General features: G+C 50.2%; 1 long non-coding RNA gene across 1 annotated transcript; it reads left to right on the top strand.

The window, feature by feature from the left end:
• Positions 1-4,355: 4,355 nt before the first annotated feature.
• LOC138367895 (uncharacterized) lies at positions 4,356-8,578 on the top strand. The gene is made up of 2 exons (XR_011229456.1): positions 4,356-4,661; positions 7,605-8,578. It is a non-coding gene; the product is annotated as an uncharacterized lncRNA (long non-coding RNA).
• The last annotated feature ends 12,671 nt before the right edge of the window (positions 8,579-21,249 follow it).

Below are 21,249 nucleotides of genomic sequence, written 5' to 3'. Positions count from 1 at the left end.
GGCAGAATATGGGTCAGAGTGTGGGTGTTATGACCCTGGGTTTTTCAGTGGAAACCAGAGGTCAAAATTGAGTTATTAAACTTTCCTATAGTATAGCTGAACGCAACTCTATGCGTCATTGTTTGTATCTTCCCTGCCAGACGTAAGACTATTCTTGTTTCTCAAAGAGCATTTAAAGACTGAGCTAGGGGTTGATTATTAAATAATAACATAGGCACCAACTATGTTTACTAATACTCTAATCATTTGTAAAGTAAACCTGAGTAAACTTGGTATAGGGCTGCGGTACGATTAGTTGAGCAGTCTGCCGGCAGCAGCCAGCTGGGGGGAAGGAGAGAGAGACTCCATCTTGTCTGGTTGCTGGCTGTGGTGAAAGGATCTACCTTCCCCCTCCTCTTCGTTTCCTTATTTCTGTGTCTTGTTCAAGATAAGTACCCCCTGAGTTATTATGCATGTCTGGCATACGCATGTCCTATGTGTAGAGTAGTATACTTTGTGTGTAGTAGGTGTTCTTAGGGTTTATATTACTAGTTATTCTAAAGGGGGTCCCATTGGAACCACGTGGACCCCTACCCTAAGCTGACTCTAACTTCAAGTTATTCAATAGTAGAGCTTTACCCTAGTTTGTGCACAGTGTAAAACCTTGTATCCTGCTTATGTGGACCAAGGCTTTTAACGTAAGGTAGAGTGGTAAAGTTATTATTATTATTGTTATTGGTGTGAATGTATATGGGGGGCTGTTAAGGGGTTAATAAATTAGTACATGAATTATAAGAGTATCGTTCTTCCTGTGTAGGAGATCTTGATCATTCCCTAGACTGACCTTGTTGTGTAGCCAAGTAGTCAGCACTACTTCTAGTTTCCATGGGGGCCGGGCCTTACTGATCTTCCCAAATAGATACATCTTGATTCTGACTGACCTTACATCTAATAGTACCAGTTCCCCCATAGCAAGCCCACCATTTATATTTATAACAAGTGGTTGGCCTGACCGGGAGGAACAGTAAATTGAAAAAAATTTAATTTTTGAGTGCCAAAACTAAAAATGCTTGTTTCCGCAGAACGGTTGTGTGCTAGCCAAGGGTCCAGACTCATCTAGCAAAGGACATTCTTGCACTGACTGGACACCCAGCTGGATCCCTTTGCGATTAAGGTTAGTGTGGCCTTGTGTTAGGGGGCGTGCAATTTTTTTTGTTTTTTTCCAATTTTTATTTTTGAATTTTTTCTTTAGCTGGGAGCTAAAATTATTAGCGATGTCATCTGAAATGCAGAGACTGGCAAGGGAGCCTTCAGTGGTAGAGATAAAGAAACTTACCAAGTCTAATTTAGTATTGTTAGGCAAGGAATTTGACCTAGAATTAAATGACGCGGATAAAAAGTGGACTTTGGTGAATGAAATATGACAACATTGTATTGATGAAGAACTATTGGCAAGTTATATACCTTTATGCCAGCCTAGCCAAGCAGAAAGTGCAGCTCATAGGGATAGAGAATTAGCTCTAGAGTTAGCAAGAATAAAATTAGAGGAGCAAAGACTCAAACCCGAGGAGGCTAGAATTAGAGCGAATGCCACTGGGCCTCCACCTGCCAGGGATTCAAACCCCAGGCATTATGAGAAAAAGCATAATTTGCCTGAATTTTCTGAGTCGGACCCTGAAAGGTTTTTCAACCATTTTCAGAGATTGGCCACGTCCATGAACTGGCCAAAGGAAGAGTGGGTGAAAATCCTACAGGGAAGACTTAGGGGTAAAGCACAAGATATTTTTATAAACATGCCTGACGACGAGTGTTTTGAATATGATAAAGTCAGGGAACGTATTTTGCTGGCATATGAAATTATGCCTGAAGCTCACCGCCAAGCTTATCGCAACCTTAGGCCTACCCACAACCAACCGCTCACTGAAATTGCTAATGATCAAATTAGATTGTTTGATAAATGGATTCGCTCGGCTAAAGCCGAAACACACGAGGCACTTAAGAATAGTATGTTAATAGAACAGTTTATAGATAGTATGCCAGACATTGTAGCTCAGTATATTAGAGGAAGGGTAGAGGTAAATTCTAAAATAGGGGATTTGGCCAAGTTGGCAGAAAACTACCAATTGGTGGGCAAAAGGCCCAATAAATATAATTATACCCCACAGAGTAACAAAACTTATACCCACAGCCAGTCCAGACCAGCTCATTCTAACCCTTTAACTAATGCACCTTCTGTTTCAGACATAACTCTGTTAAAGTGTCTAGCCCCACGGTACCTAAGGGTGAACCGAAGGGTAATTCTGTTAGTAATGTCTTTTCTCCCCGACGTTTTTGTGGTCACTGTAAACGTCCAAACCACACTATTAGTCGTTGTTGGCAACTGTACCCGGAAAACAGACCCAATGCTCTAGTTGTGACACAGGGCTTGAGGGCTTCGGAAGGGTTAGCGAGTAAGACCTCCAACCCACAGTGGTTGGACTTGCTTACCCCATTCTTATCGAAAGGGAGACTACTTTTGTCTGAGGGTTCTTCCTGGAAGGACGTGGTGATCTTCCGAGACACCGGTGCCATCCAGACTTTAATTTTAGAGAGTGCGTTGCAAGGTGCCAACACTCTCGACACTGGAGAGGTGGTACTGGTCGAGGGTGTCACTAGTGATACTCGAGCAGTACCCCTCCATAAGGTTACCCTGGAATCTGATTTCCACAAGGGTGTTTGTACAGTTGGAGTCACTTCATTCCTACCTTTCCCTACTGTTGATGTAATAGTTGGTAATAATTTAGCAGGGAATAAGGTAGGGGACTCCAGACTGCCTATTATGTGGCCTACCCCTAAGGTTTGCCTGGATCCACCCGCCGCAGAGGATAATGTTGTGTACCCTGCGTGCGCGGTGACCAGGTGTATGGGACTTAAATGTAAGGGCAGCCCTGTGCTTGCCAAGGTGGTAAATCCCGAGGACACGAGGAACTTTCCGAGTGGTGAAAACCAAGTGGACCTCGCGGACATATTCATGGCCCGACTCGATGACGTGGCCGAGGACATTGTGGAGAGCCTGCCATTGCCATCTACCGAGAGTAGTGGGGAGGTGGAGGAGAACACTGTTGAGCCTCGGCCAATAGCATCTGACCAAGGCCTAAATGCCTCCTTGAGTGAGTTACAAAAAGCTGACCCCACTCTTGCAGATTGTCATGAGACAGCCGTCTCTATGGAGGAAATTGTAGAAGCAGCAACTGGGTACTACTACAATGATCGGATTTTGATGAGAAAATGAAGACCACAGAGTGCTCCCTTGTCAAATGAGTGGGAGGTAGTCCACCAGGTTATGTTGCCGACCTGCTATAGAGAAAGAGTTTTGGCAGCTGCTCATGATGATCCTATGGGGGGACATCAAGGTGTCCCCTACACCATCAAGGTGTGATATTACGTATCACAAAATTTTAAAGTATTTTTTCTGGCCCAAGCTGAAAAGCGATGTGGCAAAATTTTGTAATGCGTGTATTGTTTGTCAACTGGTTGGGAAACCAAACCAGACCCCACCTAAAGCTCCTCTAAGGCCTATTGTCGTGCCAGAGGAACCATTTTCTCATGTGGTAATGGACTGTGTTGGACCATTACCTAGAACTAAGTCTGGTAATATTTACCTAATCACGATGATGTGTATCACTACTCGTTACCCAGAGGCTTTTGCTGTAAGGAACATCCGAGCAAAAACTGTTGTTGCTCGTATGTTGCAATTTTTTTCCACTTTTGGACTGCCTCGGGTTGTGCAAACTGACAATGGTACTAACTTTAAGTCTGATATTTTTGAGCAATTTTGTAAGGACCATGGAATAACTCATAAGGTTTCCAGCCCATACCATCCACAGAGTCAGGGGGTAATTGAACGTTTCCATCTAACTCTGAAGCAGATGTTAAAAACATCGTGCGAGAGTTCCCCTCACCTTCTGGGATGAGAATTTACCGTATGTTTTGTTTGCGGCTAGAGAGGGATTACAAAGTTCACTGGGTTGTTCTCCTTTTGAGTTAGTCTTTGGCCATAAAGTGCGTGGACCCTTGCAAATGTTACAGGAGAATCTGTTAGGGAACGTAACGTTAACGGAAGGTTCGGCTTTTTTTGCGCAACACCACCAGAGACTCAAGGACTGCAAGGCGGCTGCACTAAAGTATCTTGGGAAGGCCCAAGAATAGATGAAAGACCGAAACGATGCTAAGGCTAAGTTACGGGTATTTCAGCCTGGCGACCCTGTCCTGGTATTAAAGCCTCGACTAGGGAACACTATGTCCCACAAGTACGAAGGCCCCTACATTGTGACAGAAAAGACTGGGGACCTCACGTACAAAGTGAGGCAATCTGACAAACGTAACCAGGAAAAAGAACACCGTTTCCCAAAAACGGTGGGTTTTCTGAGTGGAAGAAAACGTATGTCTGGAAGCCGACTTTAACCGCCCCAAGCTGCGCGCGCATTGACCCGAGGTTATATAAACCGGGACGGAGACGGCGTGGGCCCCTTTCCCCAAGCCAGCAGCTGCTCTTACATAACGACTCACTGCTGCTCAGCGAGTCGTAAACACAGAAGTTTAGCCCGCTCAACTGTTCTCCCAGCATGGACCCTACACCAGTTCCTCTCGACAACGACGAGGAGCGTCCCGTCAGGGGCGTCCTGCCCTTCTCAACATTTAAGGTAGTGTTTGTGTTTTGTTGGCGCGTCGGACCAGTGTTTGTCTCGGTGTTGGCGCGTGTGCTCTGATGCACGCCTGCTGGTTCAGCCTTGGTGACCAAATGCAGGTGCAGTGGTCCTAGAGGGGGTGGTGCCCCTCGGTGTTATGGGGCACTGGTTTTTCTCCAGTAGGTGGCTGTAATTTGGAGCACACTCGGGAGGAGGCCTGAACATCCCACCCCCACCCTCACCCAGTCGACGTGAGGCTTTACATTCAGGTTTGTTTTAACTTTTGCTTATTGCCTATAAGTTATTAGGTAAAGTCAGCTAGGTTAGGCTAGCTGCCGAGTCACAGGCCTCTGGCCCCTAGCTTTGTTTTCATGGACTTGTTTTCCCACAAGTTTCCTTAATTTACTACTGAAATTTATGCAGTGTTAAGCTGCATGTTTCTTTAGCTGGTTTGTTTTAACTTTTGGTCTTTGCCTATAAGTTAGTAGGTAAAGTTAGCTAGGTTAGGCTAGCTGCAGTGTCACAGGCCTCTGGCCCCTAGCTTTGTTTTCATAGATTTGTTTTCCCACAAGTTTCCTTAATTTACTACTGAAATTTATGCAGTGTTAAGCTGCATGTTTCTTTAGCTGGTTTGTTTTAACTTTTGGTCATTGCCTATAAGTTAGCAGGTAAAGTTAGCTAGGTTAGGCTAGCTGCCGAGTCACAGGCCTCTGGCCACTAGCTTTGTTTCATGGACTAGTTTTTCCATAAGTTTCCTTAACTTATTAATGAATTTAACGCAGTGTCAAGCCCCATGTTTCTTTTGCAGGTTGTACATTTAGGTTTATTTAACTTTTGCTTATTGCCTTTAAGTTATTAGGGAAAGTCAGCTAGGTTAGGCTAGCTGCTGTGTCACACGCCTCTGGCCCCTAGCTTTGTTTTATGGATTTGTTTTTCCATAAGTTTCCTTAATTTACAGTATTAATGATTTTTATGCGGTGTCAAGCTGCGTGTTCCTTTGCTGGTTTTACATTTATGTTTGTTTAACCTCTGCTTTGCCTTTTATGTGATTATGTAAAGTCAACCAGGATGTGTTAGTTGTAGGCGTCTCCAGACGTCTCGTCGGGCCGGTTTAGCCCGCACGTTTGTCCCAGACGTTGTCGTAAGTCCGGTGTAGCCCGGTACATTTGTTCCCAGTTTTTTCGTCCGGCTGGTATAGCCGGCACGTTCGTACCCAGACGTTTTCGTCTGGCCGGTGTAGCCCGGTACAGTTGTTCCCAGACGTTTCGTCCGGCTGGTATAGCCGGCACGTTCGTACCCAGACGTTTTCGTCTGGCCGGTGTAGCCCGGTACGTCAATTCCACCACGTTTCGTTCGAATGCTGTAGCACAATATTCCCGTGTTTTCCTTGGTCGCGTGTACCAGATGTTGGTCTGCCTGGAGTGCCCGGTTACGCGGGCCCCTTCCTCATCCCAAGTTTTCAGCGTCCAGCATAACGCCTGGCCGTGCGGTCTGCCGCTTGAGCTACTTCAAATCAAATCAAATGTTTATTTAGGTAAGGTACATATATACAAGAGGGTTTACGAGTAATGGATTTAATTCTAATTATTGCGGTCATTTTTAATTAATTCTGTTCAATTTTATTACATTCCTTTATTTAGACTTTCAGCTTGATTAGTTTCATTACGCGGCAAATTTAGGAAATTTATAGCATTGCTTACACCTCCTGCTTTGAAAAAAAAAAAAAAAAAAAAAAAATCTATTCGTAAAAGAATTCGTATTTCCATGTCAATTTAGTAAACAGGAGCCCGCTCCTGTTTTGGTGATTTACGTTCCTCCATCATTAACCAAACGCTTACTAAAATAACTTGTTATATCCTTAGTCTCCCAGTCATGACGTGTATTAAGATTAAAGTCTTCCTCAATTTAGCATGGAGCAAGCCTCTGACTTTAGATTATTCCTGCACTTGTTTTATGAGCCATTTCCCTCAGCAATTTGTTACTGCAATTTATGCATTGCGTTTGCTCCATGTTTTATACAACTTTTCTGCCGCGATTAAACTTTCAGTTTATTCCTCAATTTAGTCAGAAGGTACTGCTGCTTCCCAGCCGACGTCCTTCCTGTGACGAGTTAAGCCGGCGATGTTTCAGTTTTATATTTATTTGGTCATATAGCTAGGCGGCCTCCCAGGCCGCTGGTTTATCCAGACGTGTTGTCTGCCCGGTGTAGCCCGGATGTCACTGCGGCCTCCCAGGCCGCTGGTTTACCCAGACGTGTTGTCTGCCCGGTGTAGCCCGGATGTCACTGCGGCCTCCCAGGCCGCTGGTTTACCCAGACGTGTTGTCTGCCCGGTGTAGCCCGGATGTCACAGCAGCCTCCTAGGCCGCTGGTCGCGAAGTTTCAGCTGACGTGTCTTTTTTCACTCCTTTTCGTTATTGTATTTGCTTGTATTTACCTCGGCTCAGTGTTAATCCCGTTTCTCTAGAGAGTTATAGTCCAGCTTCATTTTGAGCATACTTTGTTTTGCAATTTATAATTATTTATAATTAATTATAGTTATAATTGGTTTATAATTTTATTATTTACACCATTTTATTTAAGATTATTCATGTAATATAATTTATTACATTGTTAGGCTTTTACAACGACGTTGTCCCAGCCGGTGTTGTTCCTGCAGAGGATGGGCCAGCTGGTGGCTCGGCCGTAGCTGTTGCAGCGGGCGCCCTCACAGACTCGGCTAGTTTCAGCAGACGATGTTACAGCTGCTAACACCCCAGTTCCATCTTAGGCTTCCCGGCAGCCGATGCTTCAGTCAGGAACCTCCAGCTGAAGCGTTCCACCCGACGTTGCGCCCAGCAATTTATTTTTCTTCCATTCTGATGCACTTGCCGTCATCGGTTATTTACGATATTACATTGTATTCTTACATTGTACGATTATTTACGACATTGTATTCTTAATATTATTCCTTATTACAGTTACTGGATGACGGTTCCCTGCCGTCGATTTCACTTTGCTCCTGTTCTAAAAGATGTAGCCGAAGTTCACGGCACACTAGCTGCGGCTTGCAGACGCTCGTTGACAACACAAGACTACACTCAGCGGCCACTTAAGGCAGACTCCTTGGCTTCTATCCAGCCCTATCACCCGTCTGGAGGCAGAGATGGGATGGAGACCAAGGGTAATGTTCCCCGCTCACATTCTACATCCGCTTAGGACACAAGCATGTTATAGATTTGGCTTTAAGAATTGGTTCTTATTCCATTTTATGGTTTATGTATATATTGCTTTATTGTATATACCCGTTCTTGGTATATGTATTGTTATATTCATGATTTATAGTGTTTCGTATTATCCCTGTTTATAGTTGCTTTGTGCTTCTTTGCTGTTCTCCTACTGGCTTTCTCCCACCTTTGCTCTTAGCAAAGGTACTTCCCCCTTCTGTTTGCTGGAAGATTCTTAGAATTGTTAGCCCCCTTCATTGCTTCAGTATAATTGTTCGGAAAACTCTTTATTCATCCAGGATTGTTAATTAAGGAATCTCTTAATTCCTGTGCCGGGCTCCCTCCCCCCGTTTTACGTCTCCGTATTGATTCAGCTAGGGTTTCCCTCTCGTCTGTGCCCTTGCCTGTCACGATAACACTGCGTGCCGCTTCTGCCCACCCTTACTGCCTTATATCTTTCAGCCTGGGGGAGGTGATCTACGCAACAAAAAATCGACGCACGCTCCGACTGGACCAGGTATCGCTTACATGGTCAGGAATCGACACTCTTCGGATCCTACAAGCGCAGTGCAGGGTGCACGCATACCCTAGCCCAGCGAGCGCCCCCCGGCAAGTTCTACCCGGCCTGTGCCCAGTGAACAGGCAACACTTCCTCAGGGCGATTAATTCGCGCCGCCCTCGCAGAGATAGGCTCGCCTTCAGCCGACCACGCACTCTTACCTTTAGAATTGACAGGGCCACTCGGCTCTCTTGACGGGCTAGCCATCGGAGTTAACGGCGGGTCCAGCAACCAGCTGCAACACCCAGCTGACTACGTCCGGGACGTTGTTGCACTGCCATTCTGAGGCCTCCTTACGACCAGCGGGCCTCGCCCTTCGGGGGGGGGGGGGGGGTCCGGCCAGCTGGCCTGCGGTGGGGGGTGCAGCGCCGGTCCCCAAGTGTCCCGCTGTCCGCAGCTAATCCTTTGCCCAGTCTACGTACTAGTAAGAGTAAGGAACCCCTTCTCCTTAATCCTTCTCCCGCTGGCCCTCCCGGGATTGGGGGTGCTCCGCCGGAACCCCCAAAGTGATAAGCCTGCAGATAGCTAAGAAATATTCCCATGAATTGTAATTAGTCTAATTAATGCAACTTTCATTTACTACCTATGGATGTAGTTATTAATTGTAATTGATCTCTACTTTATCATTAAGGATTATTCATTATAATTATTCCTTAATACTTTATTGTTATGCACTAGTCAATAATTATTTATCATTCATCCAAATTAGCTATTTGATTCATTAAAATAATTGCTTATTATTATACTATTTGTTGTTATTATTATTATTTATTATATAATAATAATTTTATCTATTAATTTGTTATTTATTAATTTATATAATAAATTAATTTATATAATAAATTAATTTATTATATATTAATTTTATATATTAATTTATTATTCATTATAAAATAAACAAGTCCCCAATCTGAGCACGTTTTCTTCCAACCTCAGAAAATGCTCGTACATGTAAATCGGCTGAAGAAGTTCCAGGGCCCCAGGCCCATTGCACTAACCAATGTTTCCATTTCCAGTGAGGGAGGGGATGATTGTTCTGGGGACCCAACTAATCTCATTTTCAATAATTCTAGTTCTGTGAATGCTGTGGAGGAGGAACTGTCCCATTTGCAGATGGCCCAACGTGTAGAGGTGCAGTCGTTGCTTGATGAATTCTCCAGTCTGTTCGGGGAGGTCCCGACCCAGACTGATGCCATTTGCCATGATGTCGAGTTGACGGACTACACTCCCATTCGCCTTCAACCCTATCGGATGAGTCCAGAAAAGAAGGCCATCGTACGGAAGGAGGTCGACTTCTTGCTCCAGCACGGCCTCATCCGGCCAAGCCAGGGCTCTTGGTGCTCGCCCTGCCTTTTGGTCCCCAAACCAGACGGCTCCTGGCGATTATGCACCGACTATCGGCAGCTCAACAAGGTGACCATTGTGGATGCCTATCCGCTGCCCCTCCTCGAGGACTGCATCGACGAGCTGGGAAACGCCAAGTACGTCTCGAAATTCGACCTCTTGAGGGGGTATTATCAAATCCCACTCACTGAATGTGCTAAACAACTAACTGCGTTCGTAACACCCGAGGGTGTTTTTGAGTATCAAGTGTTACCGTTCGGCTTGCGTAATGCCCCTGCCACGTTCCAGAGGCTAATGAACTCTTTGCTCGCTAAGGTGCCAAATTGTCAGGCGTATTTAGATGATATCGTGCTCTTTGACAGTAATTGGGCTGACCACATAGCTAGGTTACGCCAGTTGTTCGCAATCTTGAAAAAGGCAAATCTTACCTTAAATGCAAAAAAGTGTCATTTTGGCCAAGGCACAGTGACATACCTCGGTTATGAAGTGGGCCAAGGAAAAGTGTTACCTCGGCAAGATAAAATCAGTGCCATTCTGGAGTATCCAGTGCTAAAGTCTAAAAAGGACGTTCAAAGATTTATCGGTATGTGTGCGTACTATTGACGCTTTTGTCAGAACTTTTTCAGTGTTGCCACTCCTCTCACAGACTTGTTGCGGAAGGCCGTCAAATTTAAGTGGTCATCAGACTGTGCAGAGGCATTTAAAAATTTGAAATTGATTTTAGCTTCCGCCCCAGTGCTTGCTAGTCCAAGGATCGACCTACCGTTTAAAATTCATGTTGACGCGTCTGACTCGGGGTGCTGGTGCAGTGTTGTTGCAAACTGGGGATGATCAGGTGGAACACCCAGTATATTATTACTCTGTGAAATTCGACAAGGCGCAACGCAATTATTCAGTGGTAGAAAAAGAGGCGTTGGCGCTAGTGTTAACATGTAAAAAGTTCGAAGTTTACCTCACAGGTCCCCCTCCCCGCTCAGCTCGTTGTCGCCGTGTGGGGGCTTAGTGGGCGGCTGCCGGAGTGTGATGCTCCTTGGGACAGTCCTCTGTCCTTTTCTAGCCTTGTGCTCCTGCTGCCGTCCTCTCCAATTTTGCTGGGCATCTTTTCCTTTTCCTTCTGTTTCGTTTTTCTCCCCCCTCTTCTCCTATCTGCTTGCCGTTTCCTGCCGACCTTTTGCTCGTTCTGGTTCTTCCATGGACTTCTTCTATTTTGACGCCCGGGTGCTTGAGGAGGCATACTCATGCACCCGTAGAACTGCAGTACCCGACGTCGAGAGCGAGGGGAACCTTTTATTGTCAATCCCCACTTCGTCACTGAACCCGATCTCGACGGACTGTCGGTTTCTTAAGGTGGCGTTTGTGGGGCGTATACTCACGACGCACCCCTAGGGGGCCCCGACAAGATCGGCGATAGCTTCTTGTTGGGTGTCCTGCCTCTAATTGTGGCTCCATGGTGGGTGTGGGGGCACATTCATGGGTGAATTCTTCATTTCGTCAAGATGATAACCCCTGTTTCGGCTGTTTCTGGCTTACCTTCTCAGGCTCGTGGGGTGGGCGACCAAGCCTCCGAGTCGGTCTGTATTGGAAGACCGGGCTCTGTAGCCTCCGCTGCATTGGGCCCCGACCTTGCTCCTTCTTTGGCCTCTCTGACTCCTTCCCCTGGCTCCCCTCCCTCCTCTGTGGTTGGGTCGAGCCCCAAGCCCCCAGTGATGACTACCTTGTCCCCTGGCGCGGCTCCTTCTCTAGTTGTAACTACTGCGCCTTTTAACCCCTCTCTCTCTGGGGGTTCTCACCGCCGTCCTCGTCACGGCCGCCCTCTCTCGATTCCTTCCAGTTCTGCTACCTATCAAGCCTTGTTTGGTCCCGCTTCGTGGGCCAAATATTTTGATCTCCTCCCTCTTGATTCTGCGCCTCCTGACGATTTCTCCCTTCATCGACATCTCATTGATTCCGTGGATGCCTCCATTACTTTCAACCCCACTCGTCTCGGTACACGTGTCGTTGCTGCTCCTTCTCAGGATGCTGCTTCCCGCTTGGCTGCCTTATCCTGCCTTGGCGAGACCCCTGTTCGGGTCTCGAAGAACGCTCAGTTGAATGCCAGTGTTGGCACTATTTTGCTCCCGCCCCATGTTGCAACCGGTGTTCGGGACCTGCGCGACTGCCACGACGATATTCGCCATATCCTCGCTGCCCAGGGCCATTCTATTCTCCAGGTGGACACGTTTACTCGTCCCCCTCGTGGTAGTCGCCGTCAACCCCTCCGGGTTGTGAAGATTACCTTTGATGGTAGGACCCTTCCACCCTCTGTCATTCTTGCTGGTGCCAGGTGCTCTGTCCAGGAATACATTCCTTCTCCTCGGCTCTGCAACAAGTGCTGGAGGTTTGGGCATGGTGCCCTCCGCTGCTCCGGGACTGTCTCTCTCTGTCCTTTGTGTGGTGGCGAAGGTCACTCTAAGTCGGAGTGCACTTCTCCCCAGGCTCGTTGCCTCAACTGCGGTGAGGCCCATCCTACCTTCTCCCGTGCGTGTGTCCATTACAAGCTTGAGGCAGCCGTCCTCAACCTGAAGCACCGGGAGCGTTTATCTTTTCCTGAGGCGAGGCGCCAGGTTCGCCGGCTCCCGCCTTATGCTAATATCTCTTATGCTCGCGTGTTGCGCTCTTCCTCTCCTCGTCCTTCCCGCCTTCCTCAGACTCACAACCGTTTCCGGGCCTTGGACCCTGATGCGCCCACTGCCCCCTCCTCTGTTCCTTTGGGTTCTCTCCCGAAGGATCCTCCTCCTGGTCCTCTGTCTGGGGTTCCCCTTCCTTCTACCCGGTCTGTCGTGTCTTCTGTGTCTTCTTCCTCGTCCCCCTCCGATCCTCCTTCCCATCCTCTTCCTCCATCTATTGGCTCTCCCCACCGCCTGTCGGTGCGGGCGGATGTCCATCGCTCTCCTAACGGCCGTCGTGTGTGCTCTCGTTCGGCTTCTCCTGTTGAGACGCTGGAATCCGTTGCCCGGTACGTAGTTGCTGGGACACCGGTCTCTTTAAGTCAGAAGCGTAAGCCTGGCTCCTCTCCTTCCTCTTCCCCGGCGGGTAAGAAGGCTTCGCTTTCTTCCTCAGCTCCTCCTTCTGGCTCTGTTGCTCCTTCCCCTCCCGTTTCAGTGCTTGCGCCCCCTGTTCCTGCTATGGAGGTTTCTTTGGCCCCTGCTTTCTTTTCGGTTGCTGCTCTTGCTGGGGTGCGCTCCCCTCTTTCTACTCCCCCTCCTCCTGCTGCTGTCCTTGACGGCTCCTCTCCGTTGTCTCCTCCTCTTCCTCCTCCTCCTCCAGACCCTGCCCGCCCACCTCTGCTCTGTTCTCCCGTTTCCTTCCCTCCGTCTTTGCTCAGTTTACCCATGCCCCCTAACCCTGACTTTGCTGACCCTGATCCCGACCCTGATATTCTTTAACGTGCTCTGTTGCTCTTTCGCCTTTGTTTCTTCCTTGTTCTCTGGTTTTGTCCTTTCTCTTCTCGTCGTTGTCCATTCTTCAATGGAACGTTCGAGGTTATTACGCCAATTTCCTCGAACTCCAACTTCTGATTTTGCGGTTTTCGCCCCTTTGTGTCTGTCTCCAGGAGCCAATGCTTGGTGCTCGTCCTGGTCGTTTTCGTGGCTATTCCTTTCTCTCCCCCCCCCCCAGCCATTGCTGGGGCTTCTAATTCTTCTGCTCTTTTGATTCGGGCTGATGTTCCCTTTGTTCCTTTACTTTTTCCTTCGCCTCTCCATTGTTCTGCTGCTCGTATCTTTGTGGGGAAATGGTACACAGTTTGTTCCATTTATCTCCCCCCGAGTGTCCCGCTCTCTCTTCCTGATTTGAAACACCTCCTGGACTCCTTGCCGGAGCCTGTGCTCCTGCAGGGTGACTTCAATTGTCGTCATTCTCTTTGGGGTGACGTTCTGACGAATACCCGGGGTCGCCTCCTTGAGTCGTTTCTCCTCTCTTCTTCCCTGTCTCTTCTGAATTCTGGTGAGCCCACTCATTTGGACTCTCGGACTCGCACCCTTTCTTGTCTTGATCTTTCTCTCTGCTCTTCTTCTCTTTACTTAGATTTCACGTGGCAGGTTCTTGATGACCTCCATGTAAGTGATCATTTCCCCATTCTTGTTTCCTTTTTCTCTTTTCGCCCTTCCCTCTCTTTCCCTAGGTGGCAGTTTGCTAAGGCAGACTGGACCCTATTTACCCTCAGTGCTGCTCTCCCTGACCTCTCCCTTCTGCCTCTCTCTCGCGCGCTCCTCCTTTTTCATGACACTGTCTTCAGCGCTGCCCTCCGCTCTATTCCTCGCTCTTCCTCTCGGGGTCCACAGAAGTGCGTTCCCTGGTGGAATGCGGACTGTGCTCGGGCTGTCCGCTGTAAGCGTGCAGCCTGGAAGAGGCACCGCCGTAGGCAGACGACCGATTCTTTTCTTTTCTTTCGGAAAGCGAGTGCGGTGGCCCGTAGGGCCATCCGTACGGCTAAACGTGAATGTTGGGCATCTTATGTCTCAACAATTACGTCCGAGACCCCTCTGGCCCAGATCTGGAAGCGTATCCGCCAGATAGCGGGTAAGTTCGTTCCCGATGTTTCACCGGTCCTTCACCTCCATGATACTCTTGTGGCGGACCCGTTGCAGGTCGCTTCCGAACTGGGTTCCCACTTTTCTTCTATTAGCTCTGGTCTTCATCTTCCCCAATCTTTCCTTCTTCGTAAACCTGTCCTTGAGTCTCGTCCTTTAGATTTCTGCACTCATCTTCAGCTTCCCTATAATGATCCCTTCTCTCTCTCTGAACTTCGTTCTGCCCTGGCCCTCTGCGGTTCTATGGCGGCGGGCTCCGATGGTATTCATTATGAGATGCTTCGCCATCTCCCTCCGAGCACGTCTCAGTATTTACTGAGTGTATAATCGGATCTGGGAGTCGTCGTCAGTCCCTGAGGACTGGCTCGATGCCGTTGTCCTCCCTGTTCGCAAACCGGGGTCTCTGGGTACTTCCCCTAAGGACTTTCGCCCTATTGCTCTCACAAGTTGTGTCTGCAAACTCTTTGAACGTATGGTTAACGTTCGTCTGATGTGGTTCCTGGAACACCATCACCTCCTCTCCCCTTCTCAATTTGGTTTCCGCAAGTGCCGCAGCACGACAGATGTCCTGGTGAACTTGGAGGTCTATATTCGTACTGCTTTTGCTGCGAAGACCTCCGTTGTTGCCGTCCTTTTTGACCTAGAAAAGGCTTACGACACCACTTGGCGTTATCATATCCTATCTCAACTTCATTCTTTTGGCCTTCGTGGTCATCTCCCTCTCTTTCTCTGCAGCTTCCTCTCTCGTCGTTCCTTTCGGGTGCGCCTTGGTACCGCTCTCTCTCCCTCTTTTCAGCAATACGAAGGTGTGCCCCAGTGTAGTGTTCTGAGCACTACTCTTTTTCTTGTTGCCCTCAATGGTCTTCTTTCCTCTGTTCCTTCTGGTGTCTTCTCCGCTCTCTATGTCGATGATCTTACCCTTTGTTGTCAGGGTGATGATTCGCCTCTCCTTCAACGCCGGCTTCAACTTGCAATTGATGCCGTGTCGTCTTGGGCCACAGGTCATGGCTTCAAGTTCTCTACTTCTAAGACTTGTGCCATGTCTTTTACGCGGAAACGGGTTGTTCTTCGTCCCTCTTTGTCACTTTATGGTCATCCCCTTGAATACAAAGATTCCGCGAAGCTTTTGGGGTTATTCCTTGACACTCGTTTGTCTTGGTCTCCCCATATCTCTTACCTCCGTGTTGAGTGCTCTAAGGCCGTTACCCTCCTTCGGGTCTTGTCCCATACTTCTTGGGGGGCAGATAGGCGCACTCTCCTTGCTTTACATTCCTCTCTCGTCCTGTCTAAGCTCGATTATGGTTGCCCTGCTTACTCGTCTGCTTCTCCTTCTACTCTTCGCCGTCTTGATGCTTTGCACCATACTGGGTTGCGCCTCAGTTCTGGTGCCTTTCGTTCGACTCCCATCCTTAGCTTGTATGTTGACACTGGCTTCCTGTCTCTCCAGGACCGCCGTGATCGCTACTGTCTTCGCTATCTTGCGCGGTCCTAGCAACATCCTTCCTCTCGCCTCTGTCGTGCTTTAACTTTTACCCCTCCTGCGGTTCCTGTTCCTCTTCACCACCTCCCTCTTTCTGTCCGGTTATCTCGCCTACAGGGTTCTCTCTCCATTCGTATTTCTGATGTTTCTCCTCGTGTTGTTCCTTCTTTGCCCCCGTGGAGGGTCCCTCTTCCGCGGTTTTGTACTTCCTTGACCCGTATCACTAAAGCTTTTACCCCTCCTACGGTTCTAAAACGCCTTTTCCTCGAGCACTTTTCTTCTCACTCCCGCTCCGTTTCTGTCTTCACCGATGGGTCTAAGTCAGCGGACGGTGTTGGCTACTCTGTTGTTTTTCCTGATCGCACTTATATGTGTCGCTTGCCTCCGGAGACTAGCATCTTTACAGCAGAACTTTATGCTATTCTCTATGCTCTTCGTCTCCTGCTTTCTCGTTGTCAGTCTTCCTTTGTGGTTGTTGTTGACTCTCGTAGTGCCCTCATGGCTCTCGAGTCCTTTAATCCGGTTCATCCAGTAGTTGTCGAGATCCAGCATTGGCTGTTTCTCGTTCACAGTAAATTTAAGTCGGTTGAGTTTTGTTGGGTTCCCAGCCATATTGGTGTGTCTTTAAATGAGCGTGCGGATGCTGCCGCTAAGGAAGCTGTCCGCTCTTGTCCCATCTCTCATAAAGGCATTCCGTATTCCGACTTTTACCCAGTTATCCATTCCTCAGTCCTTACCCGTTGGCAGGCTTCTTGGTTGTCTGTTACTGGTAACAAGCTACGTACTCTTAAATGTTGTGTTTCCTCGTGGCCGTCCTCCTTCCACCGTAACCGGCGGTGGGAAACAGCTCTAGCGAGGTTGCGTATTGGCCATACTCGCTTAACCCATGGTCACTTGATGGAGCGCCGCCTTGCTCCTTATTGTCCTAGTTGCATTGTCCCTCTTACGGTCGTGCATGTCCTTCTTGAATGTCCTGACTTCCAGGACGAGCGTGTGTCTTGCTTTCCGACCGCCCCTCGCGGTCACCTGTCCCTCGATAGAATTCTTGGTGACTCGGATACTTTTGATATCGTTCGCCTTATGCGTTTTTGTTCTCGTATTGGCATCCTTGGTGATATTTAGCGCCCTCTGATTATTTTGCGTATTTGATGGTGCTACATAGCCTTCCCGGTTTGGTGCCTTCTTTTGATAATTACTTACTTTTGTCATATATTTTTTTTTATTCTCTGTATACTCTTACAAAAAAAAAATATGACTACTATTCTAGTAGTCACATTTTTTTTTCTCTCTGAAGGGGGGAGGAGTGTTACGACCCTGGGTTCTTCAGTGGAAACCAGAGGTCAAAATTGAGGTTTTAAACTTTCCTATAGTATAGCTGAACGCAACTCTATGCGTCATTGTTTGTATCTTCCCTGCCAGACGTAAGACTATTCTTGTTTCTCAAAGAGCATTTAAAGACTGAGCTAGGGGTTGATTATTAAATAATAACATAGGCACCAACTATGTTTACTAATACTCTAATCATTTGTAAAGTAAACCTGAGTAAACTTGGTATAGGGCTGCGGTACGATTAGTTGAGCAGTCTGCCGGCAGCAGCCAGCTGGGGGGAAGGAGAGAGAGACTCCATCTTGTCTGGTTGCTGGCTGTGGTGAAAGGATCTACCTTCCCCTTCCTCTTCGTTTCCTTATTTCTGTGTCTTGTTCAAGATAAGTACCCCCTGAGTTATTATGCATGTCTGGCATACGCATGTCCTATGTGTAGAGTAGTATACTTTGTGTGTAGTAGGTGTTCGTAGGGTTTATATTACTACCCCTAATAGTACCAGTTCCCCCATAGCAAGACCACATATTCTTTATAACAGTGGGTCAGGGTGTGTGGCAGAGTGTGGGTCAGGGTGTGGGTCAGAGTGTGGGTCAGGGTGTGGGGCAGAGTGTGTGGCAGAGTGTGGGTCAGGGTGTGGGTCAGAGTGTGGGTCAGAGTGTGGGTCAGGGTGTGGGGCAGAGTGTGTGGCAGAGTGTGGGTCAGGGTGTGGGTCAGAGTGTGGGTCAGAGTGTGGGTCAGGGTGTGGGGCAGAGTGTGTGGCAGAGTGTGGGACAGAGTGTGGGTCAGAGTGTGGGTCTGAGTGTGGGGCACGGTTTGCGGCAAAATATGGGTCAGAGTGTGGGGCAGAGTGTGTTTCAGAGTGTGTTTCAGAGTGTGGGTCAGAGTGTGGGTCAGAGTGTGTGTCAGAGTGTGGGGAAGAGTGTGGGGAAGAGTGTGGGGAAGAGTGTGGGGAAGAGTGTGGGGAAGAGTGTGTGGCAGAGTGTGTGGCAGAGTGTGAGGCAGAGTGTGAGGCAGAGTGTGAGGCAGAGTGTGAGACAGAGTGTGGGGCAGAGTGTGTGGCAGAGTGTGGGTCAGAGTGTGTGTCAGAGTGTGTGGCAGAGTGTGTGTCTGTGTGTGGGGCAGAGCGTGGGTCAGAGTGTGGGTCAGGGTGTGGGGCAGAGTGTGTGGCAGAGTGTGGGGCAGAGTGTGGGTCAGAGTGTGGGTCAGAGTGTGGGTCAGCGTGTGGGTCTGAGTGTGGGGCAGAGTGTGGGGCAGAGTGTGTGTCTGAGTGTGGGGCAGAGTGTGGGGCAGAGTGTGGGGCAGGGTGTGGGGCAGAGTGTGGGTCAGAGTGTGGGGCAGAGATTGTGGCAGAGTGTGGGGCAGAGTGTGTGTGTGTCAGAGTGTGGGGCAGAGTGTGGGGCAGTGTGTGGGTCAGAGTGTGGGGCAGAGTGTGGGGCAGTGTGTGGGTCAGAGTGTGGGGCAGAGTGTGTGTGGCAGAATGTGGGGCAGAGTGTGGGGCAGAGTGTGGGGCAGAGTGTGGGGCAGAGTGTGGGTCAGAGTGTGTGGCAGTGTGTGGGGCAGAGTGTGGGGCAGAGTGTAGGGCAGAGTGTGGGTCAGAGTGTGGGTCAGAGTGTGGGTCAGAGTGTGGGTCAGAGTGTGGGTCAGAGTGTGGGTCAGAGTGTGGGGCAGAGTGTGGGGCAGAGATTGTGGCAGAGTGTGGGGCAGACATTGTGGCAGAGTGTGGGGCAGAGTGTGGGTCAGAGTGTGGGGCAGAGTGTGGGGCAGTGTGTGGGGCAGTGTGTGGGGCAGAGTGTGGGGCAGAGTGTGGGGCAGAGTGTGGGTCAGAGTGTGGGTCAGCGTGTGGGTCTGAGTGTGGGGCAGAGTGTGGGGCAGAGTGTGTGTCTGAGTGTGGGGCAGAGTGTGGGGCAGAGTGTGGGGCAGGGTGTGGGGCAGAGTGTGGGTCAGAGTGTGGGGCAGAGATTGTGGCAGAGTGTGGGGCAGAGTGTGTGTGTGTCAGAGTGTGGGGCAGAGTGTGGGGCAGAGTGTGGGGCAGTGTGTGGGTCAGAGTGTGGGGCAGAGTGTGGGGCAGTGTGTGGGTCAGAGTGTGCGGCAGAGTGTGTGTGGCAGAATGTGGGGCAGAGTGTGGGGCAGAGTGTGGGTCAGAGTGTGGGGCAGAGTGTGGGTCAGAGTGTGTGGCAGAGTGTGGGGCAGTGTGTGGGGCAGAGTGTGGGGCAGAGTGTGGGGCAGAGTGTGGGGCAGAGTGTGGGGCAGAGTGTGGGGCAGGGTGTGGGGCAGAGTGTGGGTCAGAGTGTGGGTCAGTGTGTGGGTCAGCGTGTGGGGCAGAGTGTGGGGCAGAGATTGTGGCAGAGTGTGGGGCAGAGATTGTGGCAGAGTGTGGGGCAGAGATTGTGGCAGAGTGTGGGGCAGAGTGTGGGGCAGAGTGTGGGGCAGAGTGTGGGGCAGAGTGTGGGGCAGAGTGTGGGGCAGAGTGTGGGGCAGAGTGTGAGGCAGAGTGTGAGGCAGAGTGTGGGGCAGAGTGTGGGTCAGAGTGTGGGGCAGAGTGTGGGGCAGAGTGTGGGGCAGAGTGTGGGGCAGAGTGTGGGGCAGAGTGTGGGGCAAAGTGTGGGGCAAAGTGTGTGGCAGAGTGTGGGTCAGAGTGTGGGTCAGAGTGTGGGTCAGAGTGTGGGTCAGAGTGTGGGTCAGAGTGTGGGTCAGAGTGTGGGTCAGAGTGTGGGTCAGAGTGTGGGTCAGAGTGTGGGTCAGAGTGTGGGGCAGAGTGTGGGGCAGAGTGTGGGGCAGAGTGTGGGGCAGAGTGTGGGGCAGAGTGTGGGGCAGAGTGTGGGGCAGAGTGTGGGGCAGAGTGTGGGGCAGAGTGTGGGGCAGAGTGTGGGGCAGAGTGTGGGGCAGAGTGTGGGTCAGAGTGTGGGTCAGAGTGTGGGGCAGAGTGTGGGGCAGAGTGTGGGGCAGAGTGTGGGGCAGAGTGTGGGGCAGAGTGTGAGGCAGAGTGTGGGGCAGAGTGTGGGGCAGAGTGTGGGGCAGAGTGTGGGGCAGAGTGTGGGGCAGAGTGTGGGGCAGAGTGTGTGGCAGAGTGTGTGGCAGAGTGTGGGGCAGAGTGTGGGGCAGAGATTGTGGCAGAGTGTGGGGCAGAGATTGTGGCAGAGTGTGGGGCAGAGTGTGGGGCAGAGTGTGGGTCAGAGTGTGGGTCAGAGTGTGGGGCAGAGTGTGGGGCAGAGTGTGGGGCAGAGTGTGGGGCAGAGTGTGGGGCAGAGTGTGGGGCAGAGTGTGAGGCAGAGTGTGAGGCAGAGTGTGGGGCAGAGTGTGGGGCAGAGTGTGGGTCAGAGTGTGGGTCAGAGTGTGGGTCAGAGTGTGGGTCAGAGTGTGGGTCAGAGTGTGGGTCAGAGTGTGGGTCAGAGTGTGGGGCAGAGTGTGGGGCAGAGTGTGGGGCAGAGTGTGGGGCAGAGTGTGGGGCAGAGTGTGTGGCAGAATGTGGGTCAGAGAGTGGGGCAGAGTGTGGGGCAGAGTGTGGGTCAGAGTGTGGGTCAGAGTGTGGGGCAGAGTGTGGGGCAGAGTGTGGGGCAGAGTGTGGGTCAAAGTGTGGGTCAGAGTGTGGGTCAGAATGTGGGGCAGAATGTGGGGCAGAGTGTGGGGCAGAGTGTGGGGCAGAGTGTGGGGCAGAGTGTGGGTCAGAGTGTGGGGCAGAGTGTGGGGCAGAGTGTGGGGCAGAATATGGGTCAGAGTGTGGGGCAGAGTGTGGGGCAGAGTGTGTGGCAGAGTGCGGGTCAGAGTGTGTGGCAGAGTGTGTGTGGCAGAATGTGGGTCAGAGTGTGTGGCAGAGTGTGTGGCAGAGTGCGGGTCAGAGTGTGTGGCAGAGTGTGTGTGGCAGAATGTGGGGCAGAGTGTGGGGCAGAGTGTGGGTCAGAGTGTGGGGCAGAGTGTGGGGCAGAGTGTGGGTCAGAGTGTGGGTCAGAGTGTGGGTCAGAGTGTGGGGCAGTGTGTGGGTCAGAGTGTGGGGCAGAGTGCGGGTCAGAGTGTGTGGCAGAGTGTGTGTGGCAGAATGTGGGGCAGAATGTGGGGCAGAGTGTGTGTGGCAGAATGTGGGGCAGAGTGTGTGGCAGTGTGTGTGGGGCAGAGTGTGGGTCAGAG

The sequence above is a fragment of the Procambarus clarkii genome, chromosome 3 (genome assembly GCF_040958095.1).
Source record: "Procambarus clarkii isolate CNS0578487 chromosome 3, FALCON_Pclarkii_2.0, whole genome shotgun sequence".
NCBI lineage: Eukaryota > Metazoa > Arthropoda > Malacostraca > Decapoda > Cambaridae > Procambarus > Procambarus clarkii.
The sequence above is the reverse complement of the archived record's forward strand: the minus strand, read 5'-3'. Positions and strand labels throughout refer to the sequence as shown.